General features: G+C 42.3%; 1 long non-coding RNA gene across 1 annotated transcript; it reads left to right on the top strand.

Moving 5' to 3' along the window:
* Positions 1–11,838: 11,838 nt before the first annotated feature.
* Positions 11,839–15,427, top strand: LOC306891710. The gene is made up of 4 exons (XR_013786384.1): positions 11,839–14,169; positions 14,261–14,591; positions 15,128–15,185; positions 15,289–15,427. It is a non-coding gene; the product is annotated as an uncharacterized lncRNA (long non-coding RNA).
* Positions 15,428–16,282: the final 855 nt, after the last annotated feature.

Genomic DNA, 16,282 nt, shown 5'->3' with positions numbered 1-16,282 from the left:
AAATGTTTGGTAATATGTAACGTTAGCTTGTGTGGACGCTACCGCACTACTTGATCAACAAAAGAGCTTCGCTACTGAAAAGCTATTTGATTCAGAAAACAGCTACGTTACCACCACGCTACTGAAAAATGTAGTTAAGCTAGTAGCGTCACTGCTTGTAGCAACGCTACTGCCCAACACTGCTTACCGTTTCAAGTACACTCTCCTACTCACTCTGTTCTCCTTGACTTCACCATCAGACACCTACTCCTCTGCCTGGGTGCCGCCATGGCTTGTCACCTCTCCTCCATGTGCTATGTTCACCTGTTTTTGCAAAATTTCGTCAGGTAAGCTACTATAGGCTTGGAAACTGAAGCTACAGCACTTAACATGTCGGTTATTTTTGCACATGTTGAGGCATCAACCTCTAGAATTTTTATTTGTTTGGCCCGCAACTGCTCCGCACCCCCCTTGCCCTTGCGCTTTTGTTTCTCCATCCTAAATCCACAGATTTCTGGCTCTGACCCACTGACTGCATTTGACACAGGAAACCGAGGGGGAGGGGTGGAGCCCTAACCCTAAGAGATGATTGGGCCAGCCCAGTGTCAGTATGGATAATGAACCAATGGGCCGCTGTCACTGCTTTATGGGCCGGTCGTTGGCAAATAATTTTTTTTTATATCAACCGGCCCCCAAGTGCGTCGGCCCACCGGGCATTTGCCCGGTATGCCAGATTACCAGTCCAGCCCTGGTTATAACCTTTCTGGTTATTTCGGATCGAACCACACAGACCCCAAGTTTAACCTGCCATCCATCTTTTATTTTCTTCTCCGTGTGTCTTCACACTGATGACGTCACATCAATACACAACATCCCCCCTCAACTTGAATATGAACTTACCCCAACTAAACAAGTTCTCATTCAAATTTTCTTAAAACATGAAACAGTTTACAACATTCAACGAACATGTCACACTGTAAAACAGGTGCACTTAATCACAACATAACTCTTAGTTTAATTTCTACCTGTTTTCCTACTTGCATAGCCTATCCCTTATCAGTCACTCAACAATATAGTCTCTGAACCTCTCAGGCAATTTAATTTGTCTCTGGGGTCTGCAAGGTTTAGGAATCTCTTCCTCTCTCTGAAATGTTTCATAGTCCCCTTTGCATTCCTCATCATAATTTGGCTCTTGATCACATTCCATTTCACCACCCAATGTTGGTGTTTCCACAGACAGAAACTTCTTGACAAATGTTGTATTCCTTGCATACTTTGCTCCAGTGGGTGACTGAACGACGACGCTGTTACCTTCTCTGCGTATGACCTTGTGAGGAGTGCTGTGAAATGTTGTTGTGAACTTGTTTATTTTATCCTGCTTCACAAGCAGTTGATCTCCAACCTCTATGTCTGATGTCTTAGCGCCTCGTCTGTGGTCTGTGTAGAGCTTGGCTTTTCCTTTCTGTTCTGCATCTTTGTCTCGAGCTTCAAGGCCACTCTGTGGAACTGTGATGTCTGGTAACTTTCCTCTGATCTTCCTCTGAAAAAGAAGTTCCGCTGGGCTTTTGCCCGTTGTGGCATGTTGTATGGACCTGGGACCCGTTTCAGAAAGCAGGGTAAGTGCAAACTCAGTGTTAGTTAACCCCAGAAAACGGGATACTCTGGGTTTTCAGTTTCAGAATGCGAGGTATATCAAACCCGTGACCGCGGGGTAAGTCAAGCCCGTTTCAGAAATCAAGGTATCTTATACTTAGAGTGAGTAACCATAGTAACCTACTCTGTGAACCTAACCTGGTCAGGAGCAGGTTTTATTCCACTAATAGGTTTGTTACAATCTCCGCCCCCTTTTAGAAGCGCGAGCGGTGTTGAAATTGCCTTTGCCGTTTGTTTATTCATTCGTTTTCCTTAATCGCGCACAAGTTACACAGACGTCCGTTCATTCGGAGAGAGTTAAATTTACGTCGGGAGAGTATATATGGCGAAGCCCCGTTTGGATGTTTTATCATATCCGGAGGATTCTTTATTTGAGCGATACCGTTTTTCTTTACAGTCCATTAAATATATCCACACTCTGCTTCATCCTTACATCACAAACCTCACTCGTCGTGGTCGCGCTCTTACATCTGAGCAGATTCTCTGTTACGTTTCTTTGCTAATGAAAGCTTTCTATATAACACGGGAGATGCAGAACACGTTAGCAAGGCAACTGTATGTAGAGCAGTAAGAAAAGTGTGCATCGCTCTCAAGCCTTTTTATACATTTGTGTTAAGTTTCCTTTGAGAGCCATCAAAGAGGAGTTTCATAGGACTGCAGGTAAATGGTGAAGGTCTTTCTGAATTAGGCTGATCAAATAAATGTGGTCTTGCTGCCACCTCTGGAATTAGATAATAATTCAAATACCCTTTAAAATGTCCCAATGTGATTGGGTGCACATTTAAAAGGTCCCACTCGCACAGTTCTGCGCGGGCTTCGAACTGCCGTCGATCAGAATGAGAGACGGGTGCTCTAATGATGAGCCTAAAGACCGCAGTCCATATAGCGTCTGTCGCTAGTGCGTCTCTGTTGGTCGGGGAGTGAAGCTTACACACTGCACAGCTCCTCACTAGCTGGCCTCCGTTACACACAGCTGGAGCAGGAGCAAGCATGGCCAGTTTTCTGTCTTCTACAGCCACAGTGCTCGGTTCTCATGTCCTCATAACTTTCAAGGCCAGTTTGTTAAATATATCAAACACTTCCCATCCTACTAGCAAGAGCATTTAAACTCACCGGACTGAATGATGTTTTTATATTTCATTTTCAGCTGCTGCCATGTTCTTTTTATTGCAGAAGGATTGCACCTACATGACAAAAATCGTAGGTATATATGTATATATACATATATACATATATATATATATATATATATATATACAGTGCCTCCTATTCTATTGGCGAGAAATAAACGGAGCGCTTTTTGTCACGTGGCGTTGCCATGGTGAATCGTGTTATCTTCGCTCAATTGATGATGTCTTTTTAAAGCCGCGATGAACGCGCGTAACCTAGAGTAAACTTACTCAGAGTGGATTGAACTCTTTGAAACCAGCTGTTCTGAAACAGAAAACTCAAAGTAGCGATTATCTGAGTAAATCAACTCAGAGTTCATATTTTAACTCAGTGTTGCTTGAACCTCCTTATTGAAACGGGTCCCTGTAGACAGTCATATATTTGCGTAGCTCTCTTTTCCAATCCTTGCCTTCAGCTTGGGCAATCCGTATTCGTTTCATCAGTGATGCGTTTTGTTTTTCCACTTCTCCATTTGCTTGCGCCCACTTTGGAGTCGTTTTGATATGTTGAATTCCATTTTTTCTGACAAAAAAACCTGAAACTGACTGGACTTGAATTGTGGGCCACAATCTGACCTGATTGTTAAGGGAAGTCCGTGCCGACTGAAAATGTCTTCCAAACTGTCAATCACCTTTTCCGCCATTGTGGACTTGATGATTGCATATTCGTAGTACCTGCTGTAATAGTCGACAACAACCAGAATCGAATAATTGTTATTAAATATAAATATTTTACAGTCTCTGATTAGTAATGTACAGTAATACAATATAGGTATTCATTCGTCCAGCGAATGCATCAATTATTAATACACTTTACGTTATCTCATGGCCATAATTACGTTACTTCACTAAACAGAGACTGGAGCAAAGGTAGCATAAATCTAACACGGTTTAAGGGACTTTGCCTTGTGAGCATTGATCACAGAATCCTATCACAAATGAATATATGGTTGTTTATTAAACTATGTCTAAATGGTACACTTAACAATCGGAAATAACAATTCAACAATTCACTTAACAATTCAAAAATTTGAGGAATTGAAGAGACAATTTTTAACAAAAATAAGTGAAGTTTATTATCAGATTTAAAAGTTTCACAGCGCTGGATTGCCTCTCCACAACGAGTCAACAACCCGGGAAGTCTAACACACACACATTATATACAGAATATGACGTCGTTCATGTCTTGAGCTCCTCCTTCAATTCTGGGCAGTTCTTTTCCTTTGGGAGCCGATCTGTGCTGCCATCCCCACATACCTGCAAAACAACATTCCACATAATACTTTGTGTGTGTGTGTGTGTGTGTGTACCCTTCCCCTAAGCAAAGATCTGACTCCTTGTTACACACACACATAAGCAGAATATGCTTTCCCCCTCCGTATCCAGATAAGCCTCTCTCCTTTGAACTCCCCCGCTCTACATTCCATTCTCTGCAAAACAACATCTGGCAACTGGGGAACTCTCAGAAACCAGCCTTTTGGTTCGCAAGTTTCCTTGCCTTCTGTCTCAATGTAATTAAACAAAAACATAATTTGGTTATATAGCACACAAATGGTTATATGATTAAAACATATCTATTAAACTTGAATCATGTCACGTAGGAAAATACATTTGATTAAAACTAAATTAATCATCCATTTTTATATCGATCTATATTGATCTTAATTCCCACATAACACAACATGAATACACATATGAATATAGAAAGAGGTAGACAGAGAGAGAGAGATAGAGAAGTAGTTTGTGAGAGTAGCATCTGAACACCAATAAAAATCATCTTTAACAGAGGCACAAGCTTAACGCAGCTATTCTATGAATAGGACGAAATACTTGCGAGCTCTGTGCTGTATTTGTATCCGTAGCGTTTGGAGGGATGGCAAGGTTGCAATTGGTTTCAGGATACGGTTCGATGGAAAAGTTCCAGCCTCGTGGCTCGGTGGTAGGCTGCAGTCCATTGTTCCTTCCCCCCCCCGAGAGGGGGGTGGAGGCAGTCTCCGGAGAGACGCTAAGAACTGGTTTCTGGTCGAGGCAGGTCCAAAGTGAAAGAAGTGAAAACAAGGAAGAGAAGGTAGGAAGAGAGTGATCTCTTATTTAAGTTGTGAGGATGTCATGCCCTATAGCTGTGACTGACCCAATCAGACGATGGCCCCTTTGGAGGGAAAGTAAATTGTCTTTGTCTTCCAGCTCTTGCTTTGCATGTGGAAGGTGATTGGTGTCCTCTCATAAAACTTATTAAGATCAAAGAACAGATAAGTTCCTCTGGACAAACTACAGATGCAAACAGAGTCTTCCCATATCTCCTTTTGCTTGCTTTGAAGCTTAGGAGTAGTAAATACCCCACGGAGGTGGGGTATTTGCCCTTTGATGATGGCATCAAGGAACCAGAACAAAAGGGAGTGGGGGGGTTTATGGTATTCCTATAAATGATCCAGACACTACATATCCCCCCTTTCGGAAAATGAAGTTCAAGTGTAAACTTCAGCTTACGATGGTTATTTGGATCATGATGGTGGGCTGACGGATGGTTCTTATTTTGTCCCTGGCATCGCAACATACCGCCAGGGAATCTTTCCAGCAATGTGGTCAGGAATTGTCTCGACTTGGGTACCGTTCATCTTTCTCATCCTGCTTGAACATCAAGGGAGAGCAGCCCTGCACCTGTTTGCTGGTTCTTGCAAGCTATTGGTTAGGGTGTTTCCTGTCTCCACAGAGATGCACAGCGGCGGTGCTGGATCAAACAGCTTCTGGGATGGCCTCCAAGCAGATGCCTGTAGTGCTGTGTCACAGGGACTGCCATTGACTAGAACCCTCCCCCCTCTTCACAGTCTTGGTTGTGATGAGAAAGTTTACTTCTGCTCGGTTGACATTGGTTTGTTTCTTGCCCAGATATCGAGTGTCTTCAAACTGGTGGCGATGGACACGTCTGATGATTGATCCTTTCTGCCCCTGCTCATCTTTACTATGCATGATGGGGAAACACCTGTCTACAATCACAGGAAGTCCAGTCCAGTGTGGAAGAAGTTTCTTGGACAACAGATGAGAGGTTGTCTCATGTAGTTGGGCCGAGTAATGCTACCAAATCTTGTCACTCACATCACGTTCTTATTGTGAATCTTGCCGGATGCAGCATGCACCTTCACCTCTCCTGCAGTGATTGCTGGGCCCATCTGTGATATGAACATGGGGTGTACATGCTCGTGGAGCCGCTGGTCAGGGGTGTGGGAACTTCTTGTTTCAGCCATACCTCAGTTGATGGCCGTCTTTATGTGTCTCGGCCTGTTCTGGGTAGTAAGCCATCTGATGAGATGCAGTTTGGGTGCCATGCTCATCTGGTGTTAGGATAACTGTATCTGTGGTCGACAAGCAGGTTGCAGAGATCTGGACGTTTTTCTCAATAGGAGGGCATTCTGAAGGGGGGTTCGTTTCACATGCCACTCGTGGCCAAAAAGAGTCTGATTTGGAATTTTTACACCTTCCTGGTGAGGATTTGTGGCATCAGCTCCTTTGATGTCCTCAGGATCTCTACTGGCTCAGACGTAGTTACACTGTGTTGCTCTCTGGTCAGGTGTTGTCCATGGTGTTAAGATGAATGCATCGAAGACTGTTGGACCGGAACAGGTCAGTGGCTCCTAGTTTGCCAGCTGGGTATTCACGGGTGGTCAGAAAGTGGTCAGCTCCATGTTGTCTCAGGGCATCCTGTCTGGTGCTTGGCTGTTCCCGGCAGGCGGTAACCTCTGCTAAGTCTCTGCTGTGTTGCACCCTCCAGAGTCAGTTCTTTGTGATGTGCAGAGATAGGCAGGATTTTAACAGTCTTTATGGAGGTTGCACTATGTGCTCTGTAGGCCTTACGGCTGAGTTCCGCAGATATCAGGTGATCGTGGCGGAAAAGGCTGTAGCGCTTGACTCGCAGTGTGATGCAGTTTAATGAGGTGGAAAGTGCTTTGAAGTCTGCTTCCCCTTTGGCCCATTCTGTTGTCTGACGTAGGCTCGGGTGCTGGCTGTAGCAGAAGTGTTGTAGCCGCTGTAATCAGCTTTGACAGATTTTGACTGCTGGCACAGGATGCTGTGGTCCTCTAGCCGGGAGGTGATCCTAAGCAGGTGATCTGTCTTGTGTGGTCACACTGGGCAATGTTCATGCCTGAAAGTCTATGTTTTGCAGGTAGGCGTGTGTTGTGGCCTCCTGCAGTGTTCAGGGTGACAGTGTTTAGTGGTGACAACTGTCATGATTCTGGCCAGCTTGCTGGGGTCTGTGGGGCCAAGCAGGGTGTGTGTCTGCAGGTTCATCTGGATGGTTCCTGCCCCCCCCCTCTGTGTTGGCTGGCTAGTGAGGTGTGAACAGTGGGCTTTGGCCCCCCCCCTTTTGCAGCTTTGGGCTTTCAGCTAGGGGCTGGCCTGTTGGTCAGGAGAGATTCTTTGTCTTTCTCCTGTCTGCTCACATTGTAGTCTGCAAGCATTTCAGTTCATCGGTATGGTGCATAAGGTTCAGTTAATTTTTTCCATTGCTGAGTCATTGCTTGGTCTTAAGGATGGGCTGCTTGCAGATGGCCATTACAGGCCTTGGCCGTGGTATTGTGTTGTTTTCTGCCTGGGCCATTATGAAGAGAGCTTCTGCATGTTGGAGTCTTTCTGCCAGCTCCTTTGTGGCGTATGCTCTGACGGCTCTCTGCGCTCAAGTCTGTGTGTTGCAAAGGACTCTGGTGGCTTTTTATCTCCTCCTGTAGCTCTTGGTCTTCTTCATCCGCTGGCAAATGCAGGTCCAGCTGGTTCTCGGCAGTTCTGCCCGTGCTCCGGGCTCCTCGTTGGATGATCGGGACGTGGTCACTGATGATCCTGGCTGTGCACTTCAGATGAGTTTGTCGGCTTTCTGTAGTTGTAGCTCTGGGTTGGATCGTGGTCCCTCTTGGTCGTCCGACCAACTGCTCTCAGCGCAGTTGCCGTGTGCCACTTGTGGTCCCGGGCAGGAGTCCATCGCAGCGCTTGGCCTGGTCTAACAGGTGACAGGACTGGATGGTCTGGACATATTGAGACAAAGGGGAAGAGAAAAAAGCACAGCAAGAGCAAGATGCAAGTCCGTACAGATCTATGAACTAACAATGTGGGCTATGTGTTGCACGCTTAACTGAATTGGTCAGTTAGTGACGCAAACTAACGCTCAATATCCTAGCCGTGAAGGCGGAGGCAGATAATTAGCGTGGATGAACACAGGAAAAACTATAAATAATGTTGTTGAATTCAGTCTCTAATAAGAAAATAAAGGGGTCAGCCTAATGGTTAGAGCGTTGGGCTTGTGATCAGAAGGTTGCCGGTTCTAATCTCAGTGCCAGCAGGTTATGACTGAAGGGCCCTTGAGCAAGGCACCTAACCCCTGATTGCTCTGCAGTAATGTGCCACTGTACAAAAGTACTTGTAAGTCGCTTTGTATAAAAGCGTCTGCCAAATGAATAAATGTAAATGTAAACCCCATTAGTGAAAAGAATGGGAGGTTAAGAAGGAATAGAGTCAGAGTCAGTTCAATCAAATGAATAACTGAAATAAAATAAAGCGATTGAGAGTAAATTCAGGTTCATTCTACATCTCAGTATAATTTCATATCATAATTTTATAGAATCATTACATTTTCTTTTACATTTATATTTTTTACCTTAACTTAGTCAAAATTTTCGTAGGTTCCTGTAGATTCCTGTATTTCATAAGAGAACATTTTAGTCCCCTGGCTACCATATCAGAAGAGATTCTACAAAAATGTCGCTTGCCACGGGAGTAAATTCAGCAGCTTTTAGATCTTATTGGTCTAACTAACTCAACGGAGCAGCCACTAAATTCAGATGTTTTTCATTTCAAATTCAGGTGTTTTTTATAGCAACATATACTGTATTATGATAATATAAACCAGGTGTTCCCAAACACAGGTATAATGAAAGGTGTCATGATTCTACCGAATCATGCCATGTTTCTCTTGGTTTAGTGGCAGGAGCACGGTAGAACCTCATGTTTAATGTGGAGAGAGGCATTTATGGCCCTCATGGCTTGCCATACATTCTATCCGGATCATTGGGTGTAATGTTACCGTTGTCACGCAAGTCCAGTTTAGTTAGTAGTTATTTCTAGTGTCTAGTGAGTCAATGTTCCTGCGTACCCTTCTGTTCTTGCCCTTGCTGTTCAGTTGTTTTACCCCTCGTGGGTTTTTGTTTTGTGTTTTGTATTTATTAAAATCCTTGTTAACCCCTTACCCGCTGTCTGTGCTTGGGTCCTCTGTCCTTGTTCCCTCCACATTTGCGACAGAAAGATTTCTCATTAAAAATAATTAATTGCGATATCAAAATACCACAATTTAGGGCTAAAATATGGCATACTTGTTTATATCATATTATATTCCTCTTTATTGTAAGTGTGATTTATAGTGTTGATTATATTTAATGTTTCAATAAATGCGGCCATAAGCTACTAGATTCGTGCTGTAAACTCACCACTTGAGCATCCAGTGAGGAAGCACAACAAACTTGTGAACTATACAAGTGTAATTGTTAGTTACTAAACTTTCATGCAACGCAACAGCAAGCGTCTTTGCGTGTCCCTCCTTATGACCCAAAGTTTGAGAAGCTTTGATATAAATTACAATACTGCCCGAAAGTGTAGCATGTTGAGACATTTTCGCATGATATTGCCCAATCCATGGTTGGATTTAGTTTGTAATTTGGTTTATTGTTTGGAAGTCCTAATACATGCAACTATTTCTAAAGTGCTTATTTAAAAAAAGAACGCTGCTATCTCCCATTAAGCAGTCTGTATAGGGTGAATAAGAGCGATCGATATCCATTAATTCAGCACCACCGCCGTGGACAGCACCTGGTAATGTGGCACGTAGGAAAGTAACCTCCTAAGGCAGGGGTTCTCAACCTTTTGCAAGTGACCCCCCCACACCATCAACACCACCTTGCATAGATAGATAGATATTAGGCCCATATTTTTATTATTATCATCAGTAGCCGTCGGTAGGCCTTTTATCATTACAAGCCTATTGTTATAATTGGCAGTAGCACCAGACTTCTAATGTGAGCTTGCAGGCATTACTATTATTATGAGTAGTAGTAGGCCTATCATCATTACTAGGCTTTTGCTATATAATTATATGAGGTAACATGCTTTATTATTGTTATTATTACTAGGCCTAATAGTAGGCATCATCTGCATTTTTTAAAGAAGCTTGCAGGTAGGTGATGTTAATGTGAGACCTGAGCCTGCTTTGCCTTGCAAAGATCTTCAATTCTTGGCTCAATGTTTGATAAACATAGCCTCAAATCATCCTCGATTTGTGCACGATTGCGGTATTCCGTTTTGAGTGCAGTCATTTTTGAGAATCCTGCCTCACACAAATATGTCGATGCGAAAGGAAGGAGAATCTTCATGGCGACGTCACAGAGTTTAGGAGATTCCTGCATCAATCCTGCCCAGAATAACGAAAGAGGGCAGGAGCTAAAGAGTTCCTTCAGTCTACTGTCACTCTTCAGCTCAATAAGCTGTTACTGCATATCAAATGATAGCTCGACCAAATAGGACAGAGACGCAACACGCAAGCCACATAGTGTCATATATATCAGGGACATTTCCTCCGAGGAGGCAAGGGAGGCAGTGCCTCCCCTCCCCTCCCCCTCGAAAAACTCGAATGAGAATAGTATTAACAGTTCAGAAATAAAATAGGACAGCGGATAGAACGTATTAAGCTAAATATGAAATCAATCAGCGTGTACAACAGTGTGAAACAGCGATCCCGCTCGAAAGAACTCCAAAGGGAGGCAGTGTTTCTCTTGCCTCCTCTAAGCTCATTGACTTTAAATATACCTGCTAAAGCGTCCTGTGAGTTTGAGTGGGGTAATTGAAAAGAATGGAGAAAAGTCACGTGAGAGGAGGCAATGCCTCCAAGGGGCTATGATTGGATTAACTCATCAGTGAGATCCCGCCTTCCTGCTCGTCTTCATCATACATTTTAAACTGCTGCCAATTAGATTGAACGTTAATTAAATTGTTTTATTAGTTGTATTAATCGGAGCTTAGGACCATTCAGGATTCGTGTCGGAGATGGCGGAGGCAGAGAATATTACGTGGTTTTTCATTCGACACCTTGTCTTTTGAGGAGAAAAAAACAATCAAATCTGGCGGAAGACCGCAGCCCACTGTCAATATTAATAAACAAGGGAGAGGATTTTCTGTCAATTGGTACTCAAGAGTGGACTGGCTTACAGGGAGAAGAGAAAACCTAATTGTTCTGTTGGCCTTGCCTTCTTTTCTCAATGTAGCGACTATGAGTTTTGGGGAATAATTAACTCAAATGGATTGAATATTCATTAGTTTATGAATATAATTTGCTTGTCGTCAACACAAATATCAATTTCCCAATAAGGAAAATGTTTAATTAAGTACAAGTTACCTTTATAGAATTGCTTTAAGTTTTCTGACGACTTAGTTTGTCCTGCAAACTAAAGTTATAGACTTCCAAATCGCTTCTCAATAAAGGATTACTGCTTTACAAATGTTCAAGAAACATTAAATTTCTGATCAAGATAAAATAATGTTTCCTATGTTCGTACAGTTTGTATTACTAAAATAGTAACAAAATACAGCTTAAGTAACGTTTAAAATCTTATTTCATTGACTTCGAGTTATATGAGCAAATAACAGATTCAATTCAAATGCACTTTCGGGATTTTAATAAACACAGACTAAAGAATATAACACTACGATTTCACAGAGTGAATATGCATATATATAGATATAGAGTAAAACGAAACAAATACGTTATCAACAAAATAATCGAAAATAATAAACATAAAGGGAGAGAAAGAGAATAACAGCGTTTCAACTCAGTTCGTTACAAGAGACCTAAAGGAATTAATAATCATCCCGCAAAGGGAATAATTAGACAACCTTTTAACAGCAGTTTGATTGTAAAATAAAAATACTTGCTTTCGTTTCTGGCTTCGTGTGTGTGTGTGTGTGCCGAGTTCAAAGGATCCGATGTGAGCGGCGTCCAAAGTCCTTTCCGGGCCGAGGGGTGGCCAAGCGATAGTTCTCGAGTTCGCTTTAGCTCGCGGAGATGCAGACTTAGTCAAATTTCGATGCACAATAAAGTAAAGTATAGAATATAATGAAAGTTTCAGAAAAGTAAACTAAGAAAACTTCTTGAAGAAGTTTCTGGCCGGAGAGGTCTCCTAGAAGATGTTCTTGGAAGTTGGCGCGGTTATCCTTTTGGCGGAGTGCGATAAGGTAACGGTCACGTCGATTCTTATAGACAAGATGAGCTGACACCTCTTTTCTGGATGGTCCAATTGGCATGAGAGGCCTAAGGCGGGAAAACTTCTATGTTTGCTGGGCCCCCCCACTTCTCGTCTAATTTAAATGAGGGTGGCCTAAGCATGCATATATCCTCACAAAGCTGGTACTTTTGTAATAATGCATCGTGTGGTAATTTCTAAACGAGATTTTTATGTATAGCATTTGAAAACATTGAATCATAAACATACACATTTAATACACTCTCAAGGTGTTTTTTGTTCATGAAGTCCTTATATGGTCAAAGGAAGATCCTCGTGGATTTCTTGGTGTGTGCGTAAATGCAGTCCACGTGTGTTTGGGCACTATGTGTATTGGCTTCCTGGCTTGGCCGTTTGGGGGCAATAAGAGTCATGTGGAGATTGTGAGCTATCTCCTAAGGCAATAAAATTCAACGCTCAACACTTCTGCTGTTAGACATTGCGGCGCCTTTAAGCCATAAACTTACGTTGGTATGCTGTGGAACAACAGGGTCTGCGTTTACGTATGATCTACTAACGCGACTCGCGAGATGCGCAATGCTCTGGCCGTTCGCCAGATGATTCCCATCGTCATTAGTGTTACATCAAGTACCCGAAATGGCAAAATCTGGATTTGATGACTTCAAAACTTGGAACAGGCAATTCAACAACATTCCAAATCAAAGGACCATGTAAGTGCCTAAGTTAAACTCAATCTTTTGGGAAGATTTCGTATAGAACATGTCTTGGATGAGGGAGCTAGACTTCAAGTTAAAAAGCATAACCAGACTGTGAGAAAAAAAATCGAGCAGTGCTCGAAAGCTTAATTGACACTACAACCCTTCTTGCCCGACAAGAACTAGCATTCCGCGGTCGCTATGAAAATGCTAGCTCGGACAACAAGGGTAACTACAGAGAATTTCTTGAATGTCATGCTAAACACGATGAGTTGCTGGCGACGCATTTGCAGACAAGCACCGTGTTTTCTGGAACGTCAAATCGTATCCAGAATGATCTAATTCACTGTATCGCTTCTGTCGTTTCACAAACTGTTAAAACTGAAATCGATGCAGCTCCCTTCTTCGCATGGCAAGTAGACGAAACAACAGATATAAGCAATCAAGCTCAACTGTCAATTTCTGTGCGATATGTTGACGGAAATGCAGCAATTCAAGAGAGATTTATTGGATTTTTTAACGTGTCCGGTGGACCTGATGCACAATCTGTGTATGAAGTTGTTGCCACGGCGCTGGCACCATTTAGGTTTGAAGAGAAATTGGTTGCGCAAACATATGATGGGACAGCCGTTATGGCCTCTGCATTAAATGGTCTACAAGCTAAAGTGAAAGCGGTGGCTCCCTCTGCTATGTTTGGGCATTGTTATGCACACAGGTTAAATCTTGTTCTTAGCCAGGGAGCAAAAAGCATACCAAGTGCACGAGTAATTTAGGAGGATTCGCGACGTTCTTTTCTCAGTCTTCAAAGAGAACGGCTTTGCTGGAAGAGGTTGGCTGCTCTCGGTTGCCGAAAAGTGCTCCAACTAGATGGAATTTTCATTCATGGGCATTGTCCACAGTTGCTGAAAATCACGAGAAATTGCTAGATGTATTCAGGCGAATTGTTGATGCACCTGCCATGGATGATGACACCTTGCGAGGAGCTCTGGGCTTCATTGGATATTTGGAAAACTTTTTGTTCGTTTTTTCTTTCAACATTCAAAGCAATTTTTTCTCTGACTGATGTGGTTTTCGACATTGTACAACACAAGGCAATGGATATTGCATTTTGTAGAAAGAAAATCGACAATCTTCTTTCCACATTGGTGACTCTGGGTTCTGAAGACAACTTTACACAGTTGTATGACAGTGCTGCTCATCTACCTGATGTTCATGCTCCAAAGAGGTCTCGGGCCATGATGAAAGAGGGAGTGGATGTTAAAGAGCACTATCGACTGCTTTACATGTCTATAATTGACAACCAGACGAAGCAGATCAAACAGAGATTTACTGATTTGGACAACTTGAAGTTTCTCCAGGTGTTGAACAATGCAATGTTTGAGCAGATGCACAATGCATCTCCAGGTGAGGCATTACACTCTCTAATCACCTGCTATGGTCAACATTTTTATACAGACAGGCTCAAATCAGAGTTACAAGCTTTTTATTCTGACAGAGACCTGCATGGAGAAAATAGCAAGTTGTGTGACCTCCTCAGAGCATTTAAGTCTAATGATTTGGACAAGGCTATGCCAGAACTTTATAAACTAATGTGTCTTGGTGCTACAATTGGAGCGACATCTGCGGGAGTGGAAAGAAGTTTTTCATGCCTAAAACGGACCAAGAACTACATGCGCAACAGGTCAGGAACGTCTATCTGAACTGTCACTGTTGTCTATTGAAAAATCCCTTGTGAAAGCATTGGAAGGAAGAGGCTCATGGTGGTATGAGCAGGTGACAGAGAATTCAATTCCATGAAGGAAAGCAGAGTGAACTTTACTTTTAAGGTTAGAAGTCTGAAATAATATAAATGTTTTTCACAAATATTACAATGTGTTTTTTTTAGTTAAATTAAGAGTTTCATATTTCAGTTGCACAAACTTCATTTTTAGTTTTGCATGAAGATCTTTGTGACTCATAGGTTACATAAGAAATTGCAGAATAGATAATAGATTAGATTATGATTGCATTCAATTCCACTAAAAATATTATTAAAATTAATTTATGCAAGTATTAATTGTAAATTATTTTTGTCATTTGTAATATATTAATAAATATGACATTTTAAGATTTTTAGGTGAAATGTTCAATCTCAGACTTTTGCTCTGTGTTGATCTGTTCCCTTTCACAGTGAAGAAGTAGGCTAAGAGCAGGCAGAAAAGCTAGTGAAGTGAGTTCAGGGTTTCAGGATTAGGAAATGTTCTTGTACTGGCAGTAATAGAAATTCAAAGGTCAATCAATTTTTTCAAATTGAAATGCATTGCATTTTCGCACTCTTAAAGTTCTGTATGTTTTGTCTTTTCCGGCCTGCATTTTTGTTCAGATTTGTTCTAAAACGTTTGCTTGTGATCGGGCTTGCTCAGGATAGCAGCAAGGCTAAAGTAAGTCACATTTTTTTTATTTGTGCTCTTAAATGCTTTGAGTGTTTCTGGGACTGCTAATAATTCAATTGATGGTATTGGTAATGATGTAATTCTTATATAGGAAATCCCAAGAGTTCCAGAGGAAGATGAAGGTGGTGTTGATGTACCTTTTCCCAAAGCAGGGAAAATAAAAAACTACAAAAATCAGAAGTACATACTGTAATGAACTTGTAATAATAAAAAAAATGAATTTTTCACACATAAACACTGAAATGACTGTGGTTTTCTGACAAACGCACTTGTTAAAAGTGCAGAGATGAACAAAAATTACATGGGTAGAAATCTGCCTCCTAATTTTTTTAGTGCACCGCACACCACTGATATATATACAAAACTAAATACGAACTCACAGGGACGTGCACAGGGGGGTTGCTCAGGTTGCCCGGGCAACTGCCCATATGCCCTTCTTGGCTCACGTTGCCCTTCCGAGGTTGAAAAAAAAAAATCGTACAATGGATGCAGAATTTAACGTAGACCTAGATAAAAAAAACGCAAAGCCTCATTAATTTCCATATTCGGGCACCGAAAGTGAAAGTCAGTAGGGGAAGGGCAAACTCTGTTTACGTGGCTACACGCGACAGGCACCTAAGCTGAGCCTGCATGGGCCGCCTAGTGTGTTCACTTGTGTCCACTACTTGCGGTGCGATTCGTGTGAATGAGGCGCCGCGAATTGAGCGTTCGGGTGATTTGCGCGAGTTGAAAAAAAATCTGAAGTTTATAGAAAATTCGCGCCACGTTAACCAATCAGGATCTTGCTCTAATAGGGCCGTGGGTGTTGAACAATTCTTCAATGTTCTGCATGTTCAGAATCGGAGAGAGGTCAGTCAAAGTAAAATCTTGAAGTTTATTGATCAGAAGATTCAAAAATACAACAGCTGGGTACAGCAGCTGCTGGGTGAGTTGCCTCAGACTCAGTCTTACGAGAGAACTGATATCTCACAAAGGACTCACACCGAAGAACAATTTTACATGGTATTTATAATCCTTATGGTGTCTTTTATTAGCTCGAGAAGCTAATGTTCTTTTCGCGGATGTGAAATCCTGGGAACACGTCC

The sequence above is a fragment of the Barbatula barbatula genome, assembly GCF_947034865.1.
Source record: "Barbatula barbatula genome assembly, chromosome: 1".
Taxonomy (NCBI): domain Eukaryota; kingdom Metazoa; phylum Chordata; class Actinopteri; order Cypriniformes; family Nemacheilidae; genus Barbatula; species Barbatula barbatula.
The sequence above is the reverse complement of the archived record's forward strand: the minus strand, read 5'-3'. Positions and strand labels throughout refer to the sequence as shown.